The 24,943-nt window shown below is 44.6% G+C and overlaps 1 pseudogene; it reads right to left on the bottom strand.

Moving 5' to 3' along the window:
* Positions 1-24,470: 24,470 nt before the first annotated feature.
* Positions 24,471-24,689, bottom strand: LOC149864175 (U2 spliceosomal RNA; annotated as a pseudogene).
* Positions 24,690-24,943: the final 254 nt, after the last annotated feature.

The following is a 24,943-nucleotide window of genomic DNA, read 5'->3' as shown; positions in this document are numbered from 1 at the left end:
CCTTCTTTTCCCAATTTGGTTCTTTTCTTCTTTCTCCTGCTCTATCCTCACTCCTTCTTCCTGTATTGTTCTTTCTTATTCCTTTCTCTCGCCTCTGTCTCAAAGTCACTTGTTCCATTTATCTTTCTTTCTCTTCCCTCCTCTGTTGCCAGCTGTGTCACTTTACCTACTGACATTTCACTCTTTTCCTTCTTGTGGTGTCTCCTCCAATGTCAACATCTTCTTCTTCCCTGCTTTCCTTTTCCTCTCTCTGCGGTTCCTCTGTAGATCTAGTTTTATGTGAAGACCACAGACATCAGCCCTGTAAGTGTCCCTCTTCCCTGCAAATAATATACTTCAGTATTTCTTGGCACTCTGCCCTTTCTCTTCACACTGTAGCATATTGTATACCAGCAGTATGAAGCCAGGTGTCCTTCCTGTCCACACTTGCTACAGAGTTTAGGCTGTCTGAAATACATTGTAAACTCTTAGTATGGCCCTACTTTGATTACTGGAGTTAAATGCATTTTCCTGAAAGGGCTCCTCTCATCCACCCTCATTACCACCAAAGCTCTCCACAATCCTGCCCATATATCATATTTAACACGCATCTTCTCATCATACATAACTTTTTGTACATACTTCTCCAACTGTTTCTATATGGAGAGTAGATTCAGGCACTACATCAGGAGGCACTACTTCACAGTCAAGTGGTGCTCGCTTCTACTCTGGGGGTCTTTAAAATGAGGCTACATAGACACCTTGCCAGGGTCATTTGACCCCAGCATTTTCCCTGCCCATGGCAGGGGGTCAGACTTGATCTGCTCAGGTTCCTTCCGACCCTACCAACTATGAAACTATATCTCCATCTCAAGCATGCCTGTGCATATTCAAATGTTTATTGCCCTTTCTCTTATATTTTCTCTCATAGTAAAACTTATCCCCTTCAGTTCTTCTCTCTCACCAACTGCTGCATACATCTTCCAAAAATCCTCATAACCTTCTCAGCTTCAGTATGAAATTTCCAAAGACTTCTGGTTAGGAAAGGTGACCAGGCTATTTGCTATTTAAATGTACAACTTTAACATCCACAATTTAAAACAATATTTTTTCTATACATTCATATCTATTCATCATCTAAATTCCCTGTTCTCCTTACCATGTTACTACTGCTCTTATTCTCAGGCATAGATTACCTGCTACTCTGTCTCTTGCTTCCTCCCATCTTCTTTCTCTTTGCAGATCTGGTTTATTCCTCCCACCAGTTTTCCTGTTCCCTTCAATCACTGTTTCATTCCTCATTTCAATCACTGTCTCCTTCCTTCCCCTCTTCTCCTGTTCTTCCTGCTGACTGGACTCTTCCCTCATTGGTTTCTTCAGTAAAGCCTTTTACAACAATACCAATCCCACCACACCTTCCTACCATCTTTCATCACTTCTCCTCCACCTTTACCCATCCTCCATCAGACTCTGGATCTTCAGTTCCACTCTCCAATTTGCTTCTCATCTCTTGGTTGGCTTTCCCTTCTATAATTGTCACTGTCCTCTCCAAGACTGTTGCTGATGCTCTGGGCTCTAAGAACTCCTCCTCCTCCAGCCCAGTTGGCTCCATCACTATCCCCCCAGGACTTCTGGCATCAATCCAGGCAGTATGCCAAGCCTCTGCCTGGCCACTGCACTTGATCTTAGCTAAAGGCAGCCAAGAGGCTATTGCCCCCTCACCCTCACTCAGCCCCCTCATTCACTCAGGTGCATGTGATTAATGTGACCCTGCCCTCTGTGAGGCAGAGCTAGACCAAGTTGCCCTGCTCCTCATTTGAAAGTTGATTTTTGGAGCCTTGCAGGACACATGACAAGAATGCTCAGTTCCAGTCATGGGTTTGGGCTAATTAGCACATGGATCTTTTGTGGCAAGTATCTGGAGTTCACACATACTGAACAGTGCTGAACTGTGGGGTCAACACAGCTTGAAATGCTGTGGTGGGGCCCAGCCCAATGATATGTGTGGTAAACTATGAATTATGTGATATGTGGCTTTGGATTAATATGCACAGTTTATACTACATAGAAGAAGGTGCTAAAGTCCAGCTTAAATGTGTGTTTGTATAGTACCTGTAATAAAACTTACAGCAGTTTTAGAAAAAGGTAACACATATCAATTCTGGATAAACTATGTGCATGGGTACTATATGTAAGCTGCTGCAGCCAGGTTTAATTTTAAGATTAATGTTTTCAAATTTGTTTCTCACTTCCATGTCTTCAGGGAGAGCAGGGTCTGACAGCAAGGAGAGGGAGAAGGGCAGCTAGGGAAAGAAGTTGAGGGGAGAAGCAAAACACAAGAGAGCTACCTGGCCCCACTCCCCACCACCGATTTATTTTCCCTACTGTGGCAGTGGGAGGGAGACAAATTCAAGACAAACCTCCAATAATTGGATTACATACCTGGAAAATTTATAACAAATTTATCATTTTCCATATATAAAATTTCATTATTGGGGGATCATCTTATAATCAAGGTCATCTTCTGTTCGAGTAAATATGGGTAGATGCCACCTTCAGTGAGTCTGGATCGGTGCCCTGGAGATCCTAGTGGGGAAATCAGGGCTCCCAGTCCCCTGCGGCCCCAGGCAACAGGCCCCACTCACATCTGTCTTTAAAAACTAGGCCCAGTTTTCAGTACTCAATCAGAGCAGACTCATACACTTGTTTCTGATGCATATGCACACATTTGATCTTTGACCCGACTCTTAGCTTGCTCTGACTTGAGCTTTGATTCTTGACTCACCCTGACCTTGCCTCTGCCTCCTGGCATACCCTGATTCTGGTTCTGACCCTTATACCCCAACTCTGGCTCAAGCTTTGGGTCTACCTTAATTTGAATTCAGTTCCTGAGTGTAAGCTGTGACTTCTGGTGTACCCCAACTTTGGCACAGACCCCTGGCTTGTCCTGACCTTGGCACCAGCTTCTGGTTCATCCTTACTTCATCTCAAACTCCCAGCTCCCTGGGAATCTGGTCCCTGGATTTCACCCATGTATTGGATGACCTTCCCTGACTGCCAGTCCCTGGTTCCTAACACTCTGCTATAATCTCTGCTGATGCAAATTGGTAGAGGAAATGATTCACTTCAATGGAGCAGATTCATATTATATTAGGAGAGTTCTCACATTCAAATTATATTAGCAGAGAGTGTGCCCAGATGCAAATAACTGGTTCAGTTGCAGTTAGTGTGCAAAGGCATCTAAAGTTAATGTACTGGGGAATTTTGGATCAATCTGTAGTATCGGAGTTGCCCTAAAGCAGAGGTCTTACTCTCTTATGTAGACTAGTGCTTGCCTAGTGTTGGGTGCAGCTAGTAGGGATTATCTAGTAGGGATTTCTGAGAGAAGGACAGCTGTAAAACATGCGCTTTCAAAAACAGAACTTTTTTCAAGAGTGCGGATTCATGCTCACCTCATCCTTCAATCCCTTCACCTACACCCCTATTTTACTTACTGCTGCTTTCTTGTTCTTGAGATGGTTCTTACCAATCTAAAGTACTTTCTCCTTTTTCACATATTTTGCCATCTGAGTCACTGGTGAAAAAAAAACCCATTCGTGCCAGTGGGAGACCAAGAAAAAGATATTTGAAATTTTCTGGGAACTGTCAGTAAATTACTTTGGCTCTTAAATCTGGGTGGACTCTATGGGTCCCACTTGCACTTTAGACAAAGGAAAAAGCTAGTACTGACTCCAAAGTCTACTGTACTGAGACCTACACCTGGAGGGTATAGTAGAGTGTATATGAGGGCCTTTTCACACAATAAACAAGAGAAGAATTACTATGCAATATAGTAGTGAGACTTAAACTGTAGGGAATTCTTTTGACTAAAACCTAAAAAAAATGAATCCCAGTTGAGAATTTATGTAATATTTGGCTTTTTCACATCAAACAAGTTAAGAGCAGAAGACTGAGTGTATTTTATTTGCTGTTGTAAAAATTTTGTTTTTCAAAGTTGACAGAAATCCTAGAAAAAATCTGTATGTGAGTCTCTTCAGACCTTGGCTTCTGATTGCATTCTCATTCACATGCCCCTGGCATGCTTTAAGGGACAGTTGCTTGTATCCCGTAAGACTAGGAACATTTTAAATGGCCAAAAGACATGTCAATATATATATATATAATAATGGAGTAGTTCATCTGTGATTTGGACAAAAATGTAAGAAAAATATTTTTACCAGGATACATTGCTAACTAATGCAAGAAAAACTAGGCCTATACATGGATTTTGTATTCTAGCAGTCAAAGGAATGTATGGTATTTTGATCTGAGAACTTTACCTGTTAATAAAAAATTGTCACAGTAAGTATGAGGAATCATGCAAGCATGGGGTTTTATAGGCACAACCCTATGCCCTGTCACAGTTAAGTTAGTGATTTGAACAGGAAATGAGCTAAGCCATTCCTCGCTATACCAGTGACTGATGGTGTGGCCTTAAAAGTAACTTCCTGTCTCCTTACCTTGGTTTGTCACTTTTTTTACCAATAACTTTATTCTGCAATAGCAGCTTGTGGGGTTGGGTCAGTATTTGTTAAGTGCTTCAAGATGATATTGAGATACTTAGTTGTAACAGCAGGTATTATAGAAAATTACCAAATTGAGATAATGATCATTTTTAACTGACAGAAAAAATTAGAGTTAAAGTTGACTCTTCCCAGGAGTTAGTCCTATGTAGGAGAAACTGAAATGAGTTTACACTCATGGGGTGCAGATGGAAGTGATAGTTTTTGCCTGATCTGGCCACAGGCAGCAGTTTATAGCTGTGGCCAAACAGAGACAATGTCAAAAATGCTGGAGACAACTTAAAAAATGGTGGATCAGGTGAAAATCTGACCACTCATTGCATGGAGGGTATTTCAAAGGTCATTTTGAAATGTAGCATCTTCTGTAACTTATGTCTGCCAAGCTCCCAGCCTTTTACTGTTTTCAGAATGGGAGCAGAGAAAGGGAGCAGAGAGAGTTCAGTCTGGAGTTTTATCAGTCCCTGTGCCCCCCAGAGGGTGGGACAGAGGTATTGGAGCCCCTCCCCTCCTCCCCGCAGTGAGGGGTAACTGCCATGCTCCAGCAGACCTGATTAATTCCAGTGTGTCAGAGCAGCCTCCACACTCAAGTATGGGCACACTTCTAATGCTTTGCAAACTATGTTCTGACTTACAGCTGGGAGCTGTACTTCTGTCTGAACCTATGGTGTTACCACCGTATTCTTGTATTGTGCTTTCATTAGGATTCATTCTCTGCAGAAGTAGAGGCAGGTTTGGCCTACAGAACAAGCATGTTCAATGAGAACCACTGGAGGACAGCATCATGATGTATGTGGGTACTTTAACCTACATACTAACTCATGCTTCTCAGTAGCCCTTGAGGCCATTCTTCTATTTAATCTTTCCTTCCCTAACAAAGAGCATTGTCGCCTCCAAGGCTAGGAGTGCCATAGCCCAGCTTATTGGCCAGAAATAGCTTGCTGTAGTTCACAGATCTGGGGGATGGAGACTGATGGAGCGTGTGGAAAGTGGTTATTTACCTAAAAAGTGCATGTGAGTGGTGAATATAAGAAATCAACTCACAAGCCCACACGGGCACAATGTGTTTCCATGCATTGCTCTCAGATCTAGAAATTTAAAATATAAACAGTCTCCTCCCTTTGTCATAGGTACCCTCCGCCAGTTAAACAAGGCTCATCCAGGATTGTTTATCTGTTTCCTAGTTAAGAGTCTCACCCCTATTAGGTAAAGATTGGCAATCTCCCATCACCTCCTTTTTAATGCCCCAGTATACAGGAAAAGCAAGCTACCTACTAAAGATTGTCAGAGCTGTGCTGCTACAGCAACAGGGATTTTGTTCCAAGGACACTCCTCTGACAAGGAAAGATCAGCTATGCAAAAAGTTTGGTTCCTACTTTTGCAACCAAACTATAAAAATAAAAATGTAAAACACTAACCCCAGAATTCTCCCTGGACTATTGTTAAGCCCTTTAAAAGTACAATAACAGTTTTTTACTGAAACAAGCAACCCGCAAAGAAAACCCAACATTTTAAGGCAAAACAAGCCCTGGGCAAAACTAAGCACAGCTTCAGCATTTATTATACATTACAGGGTGCTCATTCCTGTAGCTGCAGGAAATCCAAGTCCTCCATAGTGACACGCTTGCACAAGAATTTCCATTATATATTGCATCATTAAAAGGCAAATAATTGCAGGAACCTTCAGACAGTCTTACTATCTGTGAAAGTGATGGGAATTAGACTGATTTTTGTACCTCAATCTTCTGGTAACAAAGGCAGTTTAAAGGATTCTTAGCAGAATCAACCACCAGCATAACTTTACTGACCACGAAACATCGAAATTGGAAGAAAAGATGCTTACCTAACAAAGAATTCCTTGTTGGAAAGCTGAATTTTAAAATATACTTATAAAAAGCTTAATCTAATTCGTTCAATAGGACTTTTTGGTAAAATTAACATCCTGATGACACATAACTTTTTTTTAAACTAAAATTTTCCTTAAATTTAGAAGTAAAGTGGTGGCGATACTACTAAGTTGATGAAATATATTGAACAGAGAGAAAGTACTACAGTGAATACAAAGAATTTGTCAACGGAGATAAAAATAGTTAATAAGAAAAATGGGTTATACAACTTATCTAGTATTAAACAGTTTTAAAAATATTAAGACTAACAGGAATTTTTAAAACCCTAGTATATAGAACAGTGTTTCTTAGTAGTCAAATTAAAAATCATTTCTTATACAGTAATATATCAAATATTAAAGTATACGCTAAGAAATTAAACCCACTCAAAAATAATGCTCACATCACAATGACTAACTGTTCTAAAGCTTTACATTTACCAAAACCATCCTAAAGGAAGTTGTCCAGAACCAGAAACAATTGCATTTACAGGGGAAGCCTAGATTACTTTCTGACAAGATTTATACTCTTGGTTTTTTTATTATTATTATTGCTTAGATAGCCATTTCAGACCCTTTGGAAGGGAAACACTAGCCATGCACAGCAGTTTAAGGTGAAGAGATATTTAGGCTAAATGTCTTGCTGGTGCAGTTCCTCTGATTTCAAGTGTCACCCCAGAAGACTCCTTGACTTAATTGCAGACTGCTGAAACCTCAAATAAAATTGTAGAGAAAGAGCACAGTTACCCAAACTGAAATTTGTTTAAATTAGTAGAACTGAGGCTATAACATGGTAAGTGCCACCAGTGTTTATTACTGACTACAAATGCCAAACACCCTGGATTCATCAAAGATCCAAGACCTTGCAAAGTTTGACAGTGCAGCAATGCATTCCTCTGTCATCTCTTGACACCTTCTAGAAGTAAAAAACACATAAAAACGATATGCAATAATAGTCGGTTTTTTCCGAGATCCATTAGTGTTGTGACCTGCAATGCTGAAGACCCATGCTCCAGCCCTCTTCCTATTGTGATGTTTCTGCACTGGAAAAAATGGTGAAACCTCAACACTTGTCAGGAAATACAATTACTTTTCTTGTGCCCAGCCCTAATACCCACCAAATTTGTCATCTTTCAGTTGGTAAAGAGCATTGTTTTTCAGCTTCTGTTTGTCCAGAGGGACTCAGGCTTGGACTGCATCTTGGCAGTGGAGCCCCTGGTGAAGATGCAGGTCTGGAAGTGTAATGATCATTGAGTTCAAAAAACACAGGTGTCCATGAATGAGAAGAACTACACAAGCAGCATTATTCTCAAGTAGTAAACAACCTCTACAGACCCTCTAGCTGAAAACAGATCTTATAGCATAAAGCCCAAGCAAACAAATGCCCAAGCCCCTTGCCTTAACACAAATGCCCCAAATTGTGCAAACAAACTGCAACAATAGGAAGTATAAATTTGTGCTGCTTTTTTGTGACAGACATCTGTTTGCTTTTTGGTGGGAGAACATGGGCAGCCTGGAGCTGCCCATACTCTCCAGATGCCCCAGGGAGGCACTCCCGGGGCTTCAGGGGCCTGATCCTGCATGCCATGAAAACTCCCTTACAGGAATATTCTTACAACACGCAGGATCGGACTCCTGAAGCCCAGATTCGCTGCTTGCAGGAACGCACGTCAGGAATCCCCTGCCAGGGGATTGCCTGGATGAACATATTGCACCATCATGCCACAACTCAGAAGCAAATGGGAGAACCGTGTAGTTCCCGCCTTTGTAGAGATACAACCCAATTTGGTCCCCCCATTTGCCTAAAGCAGCGGAGGCCCATTCCTCTGGAACAGTGGGCGATGTTTGTGTCACCCAGTAAAGTTGATCAGCTATGCTGGGACAGACACATCCTAGCACACTTGATCTTGCTGCCAAGACGCCGTCCGTTTACAGCCTACGTCTGTCTCTGACTAACTGGCTTCTTAACTGGAGGACTGTTACCTAGTTCCCAACTCCTTTAGTCTCACTTAGGGACTCTCTCTCAGTTTTAACTTCTACAGGGAGAAATAATTGTTCTGCTGGCAGAAAAATTCCTAAAGTGGCAAGGCTGTGTCTGTGCTGGGAGGTTTTGCCCAGCTATGAGGTATGATTTATTTTTCTCCTATATCCATAATTAACATGGCTATGCTGGCTGAACTTTGTAAGGTAGGCCAACCTACTACTTAGCAATAATTCACCATGGGTGACTGTAAATAAGGATGCAGCCTTGAACCTTCATTAACAAAAGCAAAAGGCCTTTTCATTTTGAGCTAAGATCACTCTCTGCTTCTGTGGTAGGCATTGCTCTACACACTTCTGTGTGGCCATTCAGTAGAGTACAGGCTAGTCTGCATTATCAGGTTCTGCTCATATGGCTATGTTGCCTATGGGTATGAAAAGATTGTACCTTACTGTCAATGTAGCTATGCTGGCAAAAAAATAAAAAAATCAGAGTGGATGCAAGTCCGACAGCACAAAAAGGAGCTCTGGATCGGAAAGTATCCTATTGGAAGAGTTGCTTTTTATGGGGCTGGTGGTCACCACAGCACTGCTAATGTAGTTAAAGCATCAGCTGTCAGACAGTACAGGAAAATGCCTGGGCACACAACAGATTTGAATTACTAGAGTTTATACTGGTTTTGCAAAGGTTGCAGTTTGGAGATGCTGCCTTATTTTGACTACAGAGATTGGGAGTTGACAAGGTTTCTCAGTTAAGCTAGAGCCAAAGGATCTTCAGAAGCTTGCCTACAGCTCCACAAAAAACCACATTATTTTAGATCTTCTCATTCACACATAACTATGTTTCTTGAACCTGCTGTTCACTATAGGTTTTGTACACCAACATAAACTACACCAGGATTCAGAGCAGACAGATGGCCGGCCATCTTTTCTTGTTCAGCTGCATGCAGTAGGCAGTTTTACAGTACCTCACCACTAGATGGCATGAGAGCAAATGCCTTGCGCCTGACTTCAGACTATCATGGCTAACTACTCTCTGCTCATGAGAGCAAATAAGTCAGTTTGCTTTGAGCAAACAACTACCTCAAGGCCAGTACATAGACATATAACATTTACATTGGTGTAATTTAAACTATGGTAGAATATTTACCTCTGATTTCTCCAAGGATAAATCTACAGAAGATGTGACCAATTTACAATGGTGTAGGGTTTTACATAGTACTGCTCCTTCTTTATACCAGTCTAAATATATCCTGGGTCCTGAGCCTAAGGCTTCACCTGAAACATTGCACACCAATATTCCTGCATGTGCCTAGTTTTCAAGCCACAGTCCACTTATTACATGGTTGTGTGTAATGGATCAGTATCCTGTGCTAATGGATGTTAGGTACACAAATAAGCCAGGCTTCTGAAGAATAACAGATCTACAAAAATGCAATTGTGGCCACATCTGTAGGTGGTGATATTGCTCAGATTAGATACCAGCTTTCATTGAGAGGTCAGGTGGCCCAAACTGTAATTCCTTTCCAAAGGAAGTTGCAGTGCCAGTACCCCAAGCCACAAAGGGAAAATAGCATGCTATTTAAGGAGAGAAGCTAATATGTCACACCCTTGAGAAATTCTGCTGTTGCAATGACTTGGAACTGTTTTGTGTGGATTTGTCTAATACTATCCATCTTTCTCTTGCAAATTAATATGCACCAGATGTTGGTTCTTGAAATTATTGTGGCTGACCAAGGAACTAATGTTTGGAGATGACCTCTTACTGGCCTAAGTAGCTTGCATCTGCCAAAGACATGCCAACCTTGTATATGCCTAAAGTGAACCCGTATAACTGTAAAAAAAAGTTATTTGTGCCAATCTGTTGCTGTGCTCATTATTTTTCTTGGATCTTTGATGAATGCAGGATGTTTGGCATTTGTAGTTAGAAATGAACTCTGGTGACACTTACCAAATTATAGCCTCAGGTCTAGTAATTTAAACAAATTCCAGTTTGGGTAATTGTTTGCATGCTGGAATTCTCTGTATGTCCAGATACCTTGCTTTGAAAATTTGTACATGTGCACATACCTCTTTCTTGCTTACAGATCCAGACTGGTGCACATTCAGGCTTTTGAACATTTGGCTTCAAGTCATGTATCTTATACAGAACTGAAAATACTTGGAGATCATCCTGCGGAACGTACCAAAACCATCCCAAGCCCTGACTATCCCCCCAAGATGCAACCTGGTTGTTCCAGACAGAATGCTACATATAGGTCAGGGCTTAATAGACACTACAGCGTGTGTGTGTGTGTGTGTGTGTGTGTGTGTGTGTGTGTGTAAAAAAAAGCCCTTTGAAAACATAAAGAATGAAACCCTAAATTGCTAAAACATACAATAAAGGCTAAAGGCTGAGTTCCAAATATTTAGCCTCAGGACTATTGAAGACTGTGTAGACTAATTCCAGTTTACTAGAGCAATTTTTAAAATGCCCTGCTATTGGTGGTCTGGCTGAACAACAAGATTTTTCTTAATGTCTGCCAGGCAGTGCTTCATATATACTAACTATATATTTACTCATATTATTGATGAGGAAGAGGAGTCCAAAATCTCTCTCTCTGCCTAATGGCAAGAACAAATGGTCAATCAGCCAAGGAAACACATTGAATGCATTAAGGTCCAATTTTTTTTTAAAGATAATAGAGTGGTTGAAGTGATATACAGACCTGTTCATCCACTCCCCCTCTGGTTCCTATAAGCCTCTAGACATCTAGAGGTTCATAAGAGATTTACTCATGCTTTTAAAAAGGGTGAGGGTTAAGCTGCAAAAGAAGCCGGTTTATGTGGGAGAACCATTTTGTACTTTGGTGCCATTTTAAAGATGTGGTCTTAATTTTTCATTTGCAAACTTTCCTGTCCAGATATTAATCTCTGCTGAATAGGTTGGCTCACCACAGAACCCAAAGTTGAGCCCTAAGTGACTGTAAAAATGCTAAAACCTTGTGCAGTATTTAAAAAATTGGTTATATTGATATTCTATAGGACACTGGGGACTTATAAGTCATTTGGCAAATTGGCTTTACATTGGCATATTTATATTCACATTTTTTATTTATGATTATTTAGGAATAGGATTAGGAAATGGATATTAGAGTACTTCTTGCCAGATACAAAGATGACTGAAATGGATGACGTGATTCTTCAGAGTGATTTGAACAATCAGGGATGGAAGAGAGTAAAAAGAAAAAAAACCCAGTTTATATGACATTTAAGTGGATATAGGAATAAACTGGCCAGCAAAAGCATATAGCATTGATACATCTAAATTTAAAAGGTCAGTTACATTAGTTTGGTGTGGGAAATAACAATAAGCTTGACAAAGAAGAGTCTGTATTATTCAGAAATAAATACTATAATGTGAAGGATCATGGTCCAGAACTACCAAGACCACTGGACCTAAATTAGAACAAAGGCTAAATACCAAGAGAATTAGACCCTCAGCAACAGAAAACTACCCACTAGAGACCTTTTAATCTAAATGCCATGGCAGCAGTCCCAACACACGCACAAGATCCTGGTTACTGTATTCCCTGAAGAAAAACCACATAGTTTGATAAAGCACAAGAAGAGAAACACTTATTCATTACGGTACTTAAAAAAGGATAAAGGAATAAGGATAAAGATAAGAACCTAGAAGGAACTTTTTGGCCCTCTGCTGTCTCAGGCAGCCACATCATGTAATCCATTTCCTAAACAAACCCAGTTCCATCTTAAAACTAACTAGGGTTTTTGCCTCTTTTCCCTCTCCCCCATCCTTGCCCCCCATCAGGCCCCCACACAAACACAGTGAACTACTCTTGTTGATGACTCTTTTTCACGGGATGGGGTCCCCAGGGATGGCTGCAATACCCCTAGGGCTCCTTGACTGTGCCAATCCTGCCCAATGGGCACCCTCTTTCTCGTCTGCCACGTCTTGTAACTATAATAAACAGGGGGGCTGCCCTCGAGTGTATTTGTACACTATCCTGATGGACACCACTGAAACTTGTGGGTTCTTGGGCCCCTTTTGGTTCCACTCCAAAATGGATGCCTCATGGGACACCCTCAGCCTTATGGGCTAGATGCATGGCTCCAAAACCGCCCCTTTACCATGCCCCAAGCCTCGCAGATGGCATTCACACATTGTCCCTTTGAGGTCTTAGTTTAGCTCAGCCTCCAGTCATTGCTGGACTCTCCACAGCCCTGTCTCTGTGCCCCCTGTGCTGGACTCCCCACACTGTCATGGGCTGCACCAATGAGGCCTCCTCCTTCCCCAGTAGGCTCAGCTTGATCCACTGATATATAAACAGCAACTAAAATATGAGCTCCTGGGCTATAACATAAGACAAACAGTTCAAGGTGTGCTCTGTCCCTTTAAAAAAAAGGGGAAACTTCCCCCCTAGCACTAAGTTCCTTGCAGGCCAGGGTACCGGGTGAGCTTCTGCAGCCCCATTAGCCCTAAATGCAGCGTATCCAGCAGCTGCAGCATCTCTGGGGCAATCCCTCCCTAGAGGCTCCTTTCCCGGCTGCTGCCAGAGAACTAACCCCTGCTGGTCTCAACCCTGGGGTTTATATGTGCCCAGGGCCATGCCGCCTTCTGGTCAGCTGACTGGGTGCAGGTGCAGGCTAGTTCCCTTATCAGCTTGCTGCCATAGTAACCTGCACCTGTGGTGTTTCTGTCTGACTCTTAGGACCCTCTCCATAGGTAGTTTCTGCTCTAAAAGGAGCAGGCACCTTAGTGCCCTGCAACACTCTTCCAAAGCCTTCCTCCTCTAGTTAGGAAGATTCTTCTAATTTCCAGCCTAATTTTAATCATAGCCTTTTTATCCCCACATGGGTTATTTGCAACTTTTGTCCTATAGATCAAACCATTCTTCCACCTGAACATTTCCTCTTCTGATACTCAACACAGAAACCATCTCCTCTAACCTTTTTGTTTTTCAAAGTTAGAGATGGTAAAGGCTTCAGATTCTGTCCTGTAATGCTCAATTTTGGTTCCGGATTGTGCTCTGCTGAGACATACAGCACCTGCTTCAAGAACACTATCTCCTGGCCGTTTATTGGCACTTACTCATTCTGTGAAAAGTCTATGGACAAGCTTAACTTTCACCTACTCAAGACTGTGCATCAGTTATTACAATGTAAGAGTATTCCAAATGCGGTCTTCCCAGCGCACATCAGTGTAACTAGGGCTAGGCGAGAGGCTAAATTCGGAGGGGCACCAGAATCAGCTCCCACCCCTGTGGAGTCCATGTCCCAGAAACATTCCCAGGCAGGGAACTCTGAAACTGTCCCCAGCCTTAAAAGCACAGTTGGGGCTGGCAGAGCACACAGCTGCAACAGCAGCTCAGCCAGGGACTGGCAAATATCTGGCATGGGTAAGAGTGTTGCCCCCACCCTCAGAACCCACACGTTCCTTCCCTGCTCTCAAATCCTGTACTCCCCACCCCCGCTTTCAGATACTGTGCCCCCCTGCCCCTACTCTCAGATCCAATTTCTAACCCGCCCCCCGCCCACCTTGGAATGCATGCCCTTGAAATCTGTGCTCCTCCCCCTGACTTTCAGCACCTGTGCCACTTTCCTGCCTCACCTTTACTCCCCCAAGGATTTGCTTGAGGCAGGAACTCTGTTTGTTATACCACCAGTGCACAATTATCATTTCTTATCCCTACAAGAAATAGATCACCTGATACATCTGTGGTGGCATTTGTCTTTTATATGGCCATATCACACTAGGGCAGGGATGGGCAATTATTTTGGGTGGAGGGCTGCTTAACGAGTTTTAGCAAGCTGTCAAGGGCCTCATGGGTATCCCCGTCTCTTGACAGGTGCCCCACCCCCTGGTCGCCATCTTGTCACCAGAAGTCCCACCCCCTAACCTCTGACTACCAGAAGTCTCTCCCCTTGCCCCAAGTAGTACTCCTTTCAGCAAGGGGTTTTGCCATCTCAGAACCAGAAAAATACCAAATTATACTCTTAAAAGTAATCAGCTATAACATTCATTAGTTTGATTTAAAAAGATATTTTTGTCCTGATTTACATGTGTTTGTGTAGTGTATACAGAGGTGAATGCACAATACCTTAAAATGAAGTCTTATTCTTGTATATTGTGGGGGGTTGGTATAGGTTTGTGGAGGTTGTGGGTGTGTGGGCATGTGGGGTCTGGGTGGGTATTGGTGGAGGGTGGCTGGGGTTTATGTATGGCAGTTCAAGGGGAGGCATAGGTGCAAGTGTATGGAAGGGTGTGCATGTGGGACTCACTCTGTGAACACACACACACACTACCCCTGTGCCTGCAGACATGCACATATTCTGCCCCTGTGCCTTCAGCCTGGAAAAGCACAGGCTCAGGGGTGACCTGGCGGCCACCTATAAGTTTAGAAGGGGTGCTCACCAGGATCTGGGGGAATATCTGTTCACCAGAGCACCCCAAGGGATGATAAGATCAAATGGTCACAAACATCTCCATGACCATTTCAGGCTGGACATAAGGAAGAACTTCTTTCCTGTCTGAGCCCCTAAAGTCTGGAATAGACTGCCGCCAGAAATGGTTCAAGCACCTACTTTGAACACCTTCAAAAGACATTTGGATGTTTATCTTGCTGGGATCCTATGACCACAGCTGACTTCCTGCCCCTGGGGCAGGGGGCTGGACTTGAAGATCTTCCAAGTTCCCTTCCAGCCCTAATTTCTATGTCTATGTCTACACACACACACACACACATACACACACACACACACACACTTTGCCCTGTGCCTGCCAACACATGTGCATGCATACATACACACCCCTACCAGTGTGGTCCTATGCTCCGCGGTCTGGGGATACGGCCGGGAGCCACAGCCACATGGTGCTGAAGCAGGGCAGGGACAGGAAAGCAGGGAACTGCTGGGGGTGGGCAGGGCTGGGCTGCTCAAGCCTGTAAGTCTGCTGAGGGCTCCCTCTGGGTACTACTGGCTCCAGCCAGCTTTGAGAGGGAGCTGGAGCAAATAAATATTAATTTACTAAATTTTTTAGGGGCTCCGTGGGCCGGATAGAATGGCCTGGTGGGCTGGATCTGGCCCGCGGGTCATATTTTACCCACCCCTGCACTAGGGGCTCATAGTCATCTTCTGGTCAAAAAATGCACCAAAGTCTTTCTTCTGGTCTGTTGTTTCCAACTGATGAGTGTTCAGTTTGTACCTGAAATTCTTATTGGTCCCAAATTAGACCAATGTATGTTTTGCACTGTTAAATTTAATCCTATTTGCCAAATAGTTTTTGGGCCTTTTACTTGAAGAAATTTCAGACCTTCTTCACATTCAAGTCCTTGAGCTCTTTGGTCCAGTGGACTTCATTAATTGATTGCCTTAATTTGTCTAAGTTTACCTTTTGAAAAAAGAAAACCCCAAAAACTTAGCTTTAGACCTAGTTTTGTTTACTCTGGGTGTATCTACACAAGATGCTTACTGTGGAGCTTACTAATTTGCTCCACAATAAAATGTCACCATCTACGCATGTGGTACTATCAGGATGGAGTAAACTAATTAACTCTGCCATAAAATAGTACTGCCAGGCACAAGTACTACCCTGCAACAGAGTTATTTACTCCGTGGTAATGCATGTGTAGACACTGATGGGGCTGGCTGGGACATGAGGCTACTTCAGTGTGGAGGCTGCCTGCTGGCTAGCCCCACACTGAAGCATCTTTGTGCCCCAATGAGCCCCTCTGCAGTACTTTGAGCTGGGGCAGAGCAGCTCCTGGCTGGAAGGCTGACCCCTGAGGCCTCCTGGCAACTGGGACTGCTCTGCCCAAAGTCAATATGCTGTTGTCCTGGGCACACATGCAAACATGTTACCCAGGAGCAATAAACTTCTGCATGACTACACTGGAGTTTATTCAGCCACATTAATAGCACATGTAGATGTGCCCCCTTTTATGTAGTTTAAACTGAATCAGCTTGTGATCACTTGATAACAGGTTTTCTCTATGCCTCAGCTCTTCTATGATGTCTGTGTTCTTACAAAACCCAAGGTTAAAATAGTGTCACTTCTTGTTAGTTAAGTGATAATCTGGGGAAGAAATCTGATAGTAACAAGAAGAAACTGCTGGTAGTATTCTTCCCTCAGATATCATCAGAGAGATCCATAATCATAGGTTAATCTGAAATTGCCACTTTATAGCAGACACCTGGTGATGCCTCATTAAAATTTTCTTTACTATCCTTCCACAAAATGTTTTTGACCCGAAGAGGCTTTGTTTTAACCACGCTATCCTTCCATATAAAAGCTAGTCCAAGTAATAGGATAAGAATTTATTGTCTCTCTTAAAACCATACTTAACACAATCCCATCTGTGGATGATATCTTGTTCTGCAGTGTTGTGTTCACATTGTTTTTTAAAGTTTTGTTGTTTAAGAACAACTATTCTGCTGAGCAGCTATTCTGAAGTCAGCAATAAGCTGTCCAGGAAGGTTACAATGTTCTGCTGAAGTCTTTTTGTCTTTCTGGAACTGATATCAGATTGGTGTCCATTCATTCTTTCTTGTAAGGATCACCCAGTCTATCCAATGTAAATAGCAGAGAGGCACTATAAACAATTGATCACATATATGACATTGGTAGAGAAGCATGTGAATGAACCCTGTGGTTTGGTCCAGTGATGATGTGGTCAGCTCATGCTGATGGGGGGGCACAGGTGGCATCTGGATCTGACGCAAAGCTTGGGGGTTTGGTGGCTTGATAAGAATTTGAGATAGGTTGTTGAAGTGATGTTGTTGGAGTTTGGGGGGCTGCCTGTAAGTCAGGTTACACTTGTCCACTGACTACCTTGAGATGGTTTTTATTTTCCGGGAGGTGGTGTAGGTCATTAAAGATGTCTCCTTATCACAGAGTTAATATTGCAGCAATTTGGAGTGGGGTCTGAGTCTGGCTCTGTTGATTTAAGTGGCGACAGTTTGGGGATTGTATTGTAAGCACAGGAAGCCCTGCTCCAGATACCTGAAGTGTGCATTCTGGTTGGTGAGGTCAGAGTAGATATAGCAGTAACATAAAGCTGGGCTGTAAGTGATGGATCTAGAGGTGTGGTTAGGGTGAAAACTGGTGCTTTGAAAGTAGATGTCATGTCTGATGGGTTTCCAAGACAATGTGGGTGATGTGGCCATTGTAAAGTTTATAGTGGTATACAAGAAATGAATTTTGGAGTATTTAAGAGTCAGTTTGATGGAGAGGTGCGAGTTGTTAAAGTCCTGGTGGAATTCTTCTGGAATAGGGGTGCTCAATCCCCAGCCCATAGACCAGATATAGTCTGCAGAGCCAGGCCATCTGGCCCCTAGAGCCATATAGGTGGTCCCATGGATCTGAAAATTTGGCAATGATGAAGTAATGGCAACAATTCCTGTTCCTTTGCTGCCAAATTTCCAGACTAACGGGGCGACCCATGGGCTGGGTAGCACATGAGATCAATGAGCAATGGGCTGGCTGGAGGCGGTATGGGGCCTGATCCTACAGTACAGGTTCAAGTGGAGGCATTGTGAGGCCCAGGGAGGTAGCATAGTGCTGAGGGAAGCAGCACAGGGCCCCAGTCCGACAGCACAGGACTGAGGGAGGCAGTGCAGAGTCCCAATCTAGCAATCTGGGACCAAGGGAAGCATGGTGGGACCTTGATCTGGTAGCATGGGGCCCCAGGGAGAAAGCCTGGAGCCTCAATCCAGCAGCACAGACCTGAGTGAGGTAAAAGGGCCCTGAACTAGCCTGCAGTGTGGGGCTGAGGGCAGCAGCATGAGGCCCAATGCTGGCATGCAGGGCTGAATTGGGCCCTCAGACTCTCATCTGGCCCACGCTATCAAAAGATTGACTCCTACTGCTTTGGAAAAGTGCTTCTCAGTCAGGGTGCTGTAGCGTGCTGGGGTGCCTTTTGGGGGTGTGCACAGTGCCACGAAGCGTTATCTCTATTAACTGTGGTTCTCATGATAAACCCAGATATTTCAAATAAGAAACCATAGTGTTAAAAGCATTCTGACTTCTTGTGGTCGTTCTGAGTTCTTTTCAACAGGGGAATAGCTCTATTATTTTTCCAGCAATCAGAAACCAAGTGAAAACCAGAAGCTCACATTTTTCAAGGGGTGTCTTGAGTCTAAAAATGTTGAGAACCACTGTTCTAAAATGTCTCTATCAGGTAGATATCATCTGTGCATCTTTGGTATACCACGGAGATGAGAGGACAGCTAGATGTAGACTTCAGGGTCTGTCACACATATATTTACATACTGGGGAATTGTGGTGTCATGGCAGTGTCATTTGTTTGTAGGTATATGAAGTATCTAAAACTGAAATGCTCGTGTCTGAGGACAAAGCAGGAAAGTGAGATGAAAACAAAAGTGGTATCATCATCAAGGATAATGTTCCTTATGACCTGTAATCCATTCTCATAGAGGATGTTGGTGTACAGAGATGTGACATCCATAGTAGCTAATATGGTATGTGCTGGAAGCTTCTCAATAAGCCTAGTTTCTATAGGAAATCTGTGGTGTCCTTCAAATTACCTAGAAACTCCAGCTCTGACGTATGGGAATAGGATAAAGTCAATGTAGCTAGAAAGTCCCTTCATGCTGCTGTTAATGCTGAGGGGAAGATGGGAAGAGAAAGGAAAAACTAAATGTAAATCAAGGATTTGCTCAAGGGTCATACTCAGAGGGTTGTGGTGGACGGGTCATATTCGACCTGGGGGAAAGTGGGCAGCAGATTCCCCCAGGGCTCGATCCTGGGGCCTGCACTGTTCAATTTCTTCATCAGCGATTTGGATGACGCGGTGAAATGCAACCTGTTTAAATTCGCTGATGATACAAAAATTTGGGGTGAGGTGAGCACACTAGTAGGGAGGGAAAGATTGCAACAAGACCTGGATAGGTTACAGGGGTGGGCTAACATAAACAGGATGTGTTTCAATACTGACAAGTGCAGGGTGCTGCATTTAGGCAGTAGAAACCAGCAGCACACTTATAGAATGGGAAACTCCCTTCTTGAGAGCACGGAGGCAGAAAGGGATCTTGGAGTCATGATTGACTCGAACATGAACATGAGCTGACAATGCGAGGTCACAGTTGACAGGGCTAACCGGATCTTGTTGTGCATCCACAGGTGCATCTCAAGTAGAGCCAAGGAGGTGATCCTCCCCCTCTATGCAATGCTGGTCAGGCCACAGCTGGAGTACTGTGTCCAGTTCTGTGTGCCCCATTTCAGGAGGGTTGTGGACAACATTGAAAGGGTCCAGAGGAGGGCCACCCACATGATCCGGGGACAACAGGGCAGACCCTACATTGAAAGACTGCGGGACCTAAACCTGTTCAGCCTTCACAAGAGAAGGCTGAGGGGGGACCTGGTGACTGTCTATAAACTCACTGGGGGGACCAGAAGGGTTTAGTGGAGACACTGTTTCCCCTAGCGCCCCTTGGCATGACAAGGAACAATGGACACAAATTATTAGAGAGTAGGTTTAGATTAGACATCCGCAAGAACTACTTCACTGTTAGGGCGGCTAGGAGCTGGAACCAACTTCCGAGGGAAGTGGTGCTGGCTCCTACCCTGGGGATCTTTAAGAAGAGGCTTGATGACTACCTGGCTGGACTCATTTGAGTCCAGTCTTTTCTCCCGCCCAGGCGGGGGGTCAGACTTGAAGATCTACAAGGTCCCTTCCGACCCGACTTCTATGATTCTATGAAAAGGAAGAAAAAGAAAAAATGAAGAGCAGCCCTGCCATATATCTCACATTGTTAGAGAGTTCATAGTGTGGTTGTAGAGACATAAACTAGTACAGAAATCCCACTGCTTGAGAACCAGTGCATTAAATGAATGCTAAAAGAATAAACCAGCCACTTAATTATGGGCGTTGGTACATGTGCTGGAGGTTTAGTTCTCCCTAAATTGAAATGGTGGGTTTTTAATTGGTAGGTTTTTAATTGTGTTGATTAAAAATCCACCGCTTCAATTTAGGGACTTCTGGCACTGTGCCAGAACAGTGACGGCCCCTGTCAGCTCACACCCGCTCATCTCCCCCACCGCAGTCTGGTTCTGCCAAAGGAGAACAAAAAAAGCAGTGAGGGGCCCGGTCCTTTTTTTCCCCCCTGGAGCCTGCCTACCTCTCCCATGGCCAGGGGATATGCTGCTGGCAGGCCCTGAGCTGCAAGCGGGGCCCGGTGCTTCTCTCCGTGGCAGTAGTGCACCCTGGGTGGCACCTACCTGCTAGCAACCTGCCTGGGTGGTTCTGGGGGGCACCACTACTGCAGAGGGAAGCACCAGCACCCCCCCACCTCTGCAGATCAGGGGCTGCATGACCCAGTGGCAGTTCACATGGGCAGGATCCACTGCAAAAAAAGGGAAAAAAGCAGTGAAGGCCCTGATTCTTTTATTTTCTCCCAGAGCTTATCCACATCTCCTGTGGCCAGGGGGCGAGCTGCCAGCAGGCTGAGTGGCTCCTGAGCTGTGGGGGACTCTGGTGCTTCCCTCTCCAGGGGTGGCACCACCTGGGACTGCCTGGGTAGGGTGCCAGTGGGTGGGTTCCACCTGGGCACCTGTGCCACCGTGGAGGGAAGCACTGGGACACCCCACAGCTCAGGGGTCACTCAGCTCACCAGGAGAAGTGAACAGTCTCTGCCGGAAAAAGAAAATAAAATGGATCCCTTAACACTTTTTTTTTTTTCTTAGTGGAGCATGCCTGTGCAAGCTGCTGTCAGGTCACACAGCCCCTGAGCTGGTGGAGGGGGAGGGGTTGGTGCTCCCCTCCACAGTGGCAGTGCCACCCAGGGCCACCCAGCTTGATCCAACAGTGCACAGGCCACTGGAACCCCAGGCATGCTTGGGGAAGCTGAGGCTTGGTGGGCTTCCAGTGGCCTGTGCACCATCCCCACTGCCTTCCTGACACCTGGGACAGCCCAGGAATGGGCTGGCTTGCCCCTGGAGCAGTGCAGGAAGGTGACAGGAGGGCGGCTGGGGGTGCTAGCCATTGGAGAAGGTGACAGGGATGGTGCAAGGGCCCTGGAAGACCGCCAAGTTGGAGCTTCCCGGAGCATGCCTGGGCTTCCAGCACCCTGTGCACCATCCCTTCCACCATCTCCAGATGTATCAATGTAATTTGTTATATAGCAAACTAAAATACATCAGATATGTTTTACTTTGCTGCATAAAAAAGTAAGTTAAATTGAAATGTGCCGCCATACATGTACACCATGCTGAAATTTAATCACAATATGTTGCTGCAAGTATACACTGTGATGCAATTAAATTTGCGAAAAATAATCAGCTAAATGGGGCAATTTCATCATGTGTACAAGGGCCCTTCACACATGTACAAAGCTCCAATGTGTATTAAAGATAGATTCGTTCCAGAAGCTTTGTATATAGCTTGCTTATGTTTCAGTGAATTAGTTTGACAGAGATGAAGATAAAATCTAATTCTTCAAATATTTACACTTGTGAGTAACTTAATTGCATAGTCCCATTAAGTTTAAAGGATTTGTGCTCATGGGTAAAGTGTCCCAGTTTGTAAGTAGATCCAAGATCAGGCGTTTACTTAGCATGTATCATTTTGTTCCATGAACTCTTGCCAGTAAAGAATATGAGATGCTGTGAAATTGCTAAGTCTGTCTAATGGCAGCCATGAATAAGAATATCCAAAATTACTACAATAACCAAAGGCACTGTCATGGAAAGGCCAAGTAAACAAAACATGACTAATGAAAGATGGTTGGCTACTTGTTTAAAGTAGAGAAAAAAAACAAGTACTGCATTTTCTTGCAATACACTATACAAATAAGACACACTCCTTGCTTTTAGAAGGCAGAATATAGAAGAAAGATTTTTCCAGAGTCATCGTTGATTGGGTGATAGAAAGTTTTCCTAGAAATACAGTCTGACAAGTACAACATCCGAGGACACAGTCTGAGTGAGATAGCAGAAACTTCCTGGTGTGGCAGGACAGCAGCAAAGCAAGGCCTCCAATCCTTGTAAGAGCTGTAGCAAGACTGTAGTTCATTCTTTAAATAAGTCCCTGCAAAAAATACTGTTGTCTCTACAACACAAGCCTCATCAAGGTACTACTGACTGCATGCAGCAGCTCACTTGCCCTCACCCAGCTCAATTGCTCCTTTAGGCACAAGCCACAGTGTTCAGCCAATAACTGTATCTGCGAAAGGATTAACACAAGACACAGACCTTTCTGCTTGCTTGGGTCAGGGAAGAGGAAGCCATTAGAGCAGTGTCTGCCTCCTCCTGTCCCTGTTTCTATTCCTTCCTGCTTAAGAAACATTCCCAGTTTTGGATGCCTGATTTCTGGGAGAAAGGCGCATGTATTATTTGTAGGGACCTACCAAAATTGCGATTTCATGAAATCCAGGATTCCCCATGAAAGCAGGCAATGCCCACAAAATCTGTGAAAACCCCCCAAAACAAAACAAAAAAATCCTAGAAAACTTCCAGAGGGAGCCAGCAGTCCTCACCATGCTGTGGTCTGGCTGCTGGGAGAGGGTAGGCTGGAGAGGACGGCTGCTCACACAATGGGCAGCCCAAAATGGTTGCCTCCCCCAGGCCTCACCACTGACTGGCTGTGAGGGGTCTCCATCATATGGCCCTGTTCCTCTCCACCAACTGACAGCAAAGGGCAGGGCTGCATGACAGACTTCCCTCACAGTCAATCAATGGTAAGGAGTGGGGCCATATGATGGACAGTCCTCACAGCCAATCAGTGGTGAGAGGCAGGCCCCCAGGGCCCCTCAGCCAATCAGGCATAAGGGCTTGCCATGCTCCACCCAGAAGATGGCTGCTGGGCCTGTGTTTTTCCTGTGAAATCAGCCGGCAGCCACCTGAGTTCAGTACATCCCTAGTTATGCAAATAGTAGGCAACTGTCAACCCTCTGGATCATGGTGTATGTGTAAGAGGTCTAGTTAGGTGCCTGATAAATCTGTTTGTACGGAGTCAGGCAACTGTCACACCAAGACCTTTGACGCATACACCTAGGAAAGTGTACGTAGGAATGGAGGCTGCTCAAGACCTACCATCCCCCTTTAGACCCTTGAGACAGAATCCTTCCTCAAACAAAACTAAGGAAGTTATTCTCCATCTCTGCTCAGCATTGGTAAGACCACAGCTGGAGTAGTGCATTCAGTTTTGGGCACCACACTTCAAGAAGGATGTAGAGAAGCTTGAGGCAGTCCAGAGAAGAGCCACTTGTATGATCAGAGGCCTGAAGAGCAAGCCATATGAGGATAAGCTGATCGTTATGAGACTGTTCAGCCTAGAAAAGAGAAGGCCTCAGGGGGATTTGGTGGCAGCTTACAAATATATGAGGGGTCAGCATCAGGGGCCAGGTGAACAACTATTCACCAAAGGGCCCCAGGGGAAATCCAGGTGCAACAGTTATAAATTCCTAGAAGAAGGTTTCAGACTGGATATAAGGAAAAATTTCTTCATGGTTCATCTGCCCAGACTCTGTAATAGACTCGCAGTGGGGGTGGTGCAGACACCTATCCTGGAGATCTTCAAAAGGAGACTGGACACACACCTTGGTGGAGTTATTTGACCCCAGCAGTCTTCCTGCCCAGAGCAGCGGGCTGCACCTGATGATCTAACAAGGTCCCTTCCTGAACTTCTATGAATCCAAAAGCCACGCTGAGTCCAGACATTCAGAGCTCAATAGTTGTAGCTTCTGCCAGAGATCAGCAAGTAAGAACTGCTCCTGACTGCCTAATGCCTCAGCAAGAGCAAATTATTGTTAGGATGATGTCTGAGCCATCCCTGGGGGTTGGGGGTGGGGGCAAATCAAGGCAGCTGCCATGGGTCCCATGCTTTGGGGGGCTCTATGGAGCCAGGCAGAGTGGTCATAGTGACTTGATGCTACCTCAGGGTTCACATCCAGCCACTTGGCACCCCCCCGCCACTGAATCTGCTGCCAAATCCAGAGCGTTCAGTCACTTGGCACTGCCCCGCCCCCCCACCCCGCCCTGCCCCGTGACACTGAATCTGCCACTGGCTTCCTTGCATCCAGGGTGGGGGCCTTTTTTTTTTTTTTTTCTGTTTTTTTGCACCGGTCCTGGAAGCACTGTAATACCAGGTCAATGCATGGAGTGGATGGAGCACGCTCCGGTTCCACCACCCAATACCAAAAAGAATCTGCTCAATATAGACCTCCTATGGAGAACATATCAGAGACAATTACCCTGGGGAGCTCACCTACATGGTCACGCTGCTTCCCCTGCCAGGTCATGCCCCTCAGGGCAGACGCAGGGAAGGGGCGATTTGCCCTGGGCACTGCACCCTGCTTAGGTCGTCTCTGCCCTTAGCTTTTCTCCAGCCAAGGAATATGCACAAGGCAGTGGGGGTGAGGGTTTTTAGGCACCCTCTACTCCCTTTACTCTGGAGATTACAGCATTGTGGGTTTTTTATAGAAGATACTCTGCAACAAGTAGCTCCACCACATTGCTACCAGGCCCTTCAGTCAGATGCAGTTTAAGGTCATACTCAGAACTAGAGTAAATATAATAAGTTTA

This window comes from Crocodylus siamensis, chromosome 5, assembly GCF_052110815.1.
Source record: "Crocodylus siamensis isolate JL-2025a chromosome 5, ASM5211081v1, whole genome shotgun sequence".
NCBI classification, from domain to species: domain Eukaryota; kingdom Metazoa; phylum Chordata; order Crocodylia; family Crocodylidae; genus Crocodylus; species Crocodylus siamensis.
This window is presented reverse-complemented; position numbering and strand designations above follow the sequence as displayed.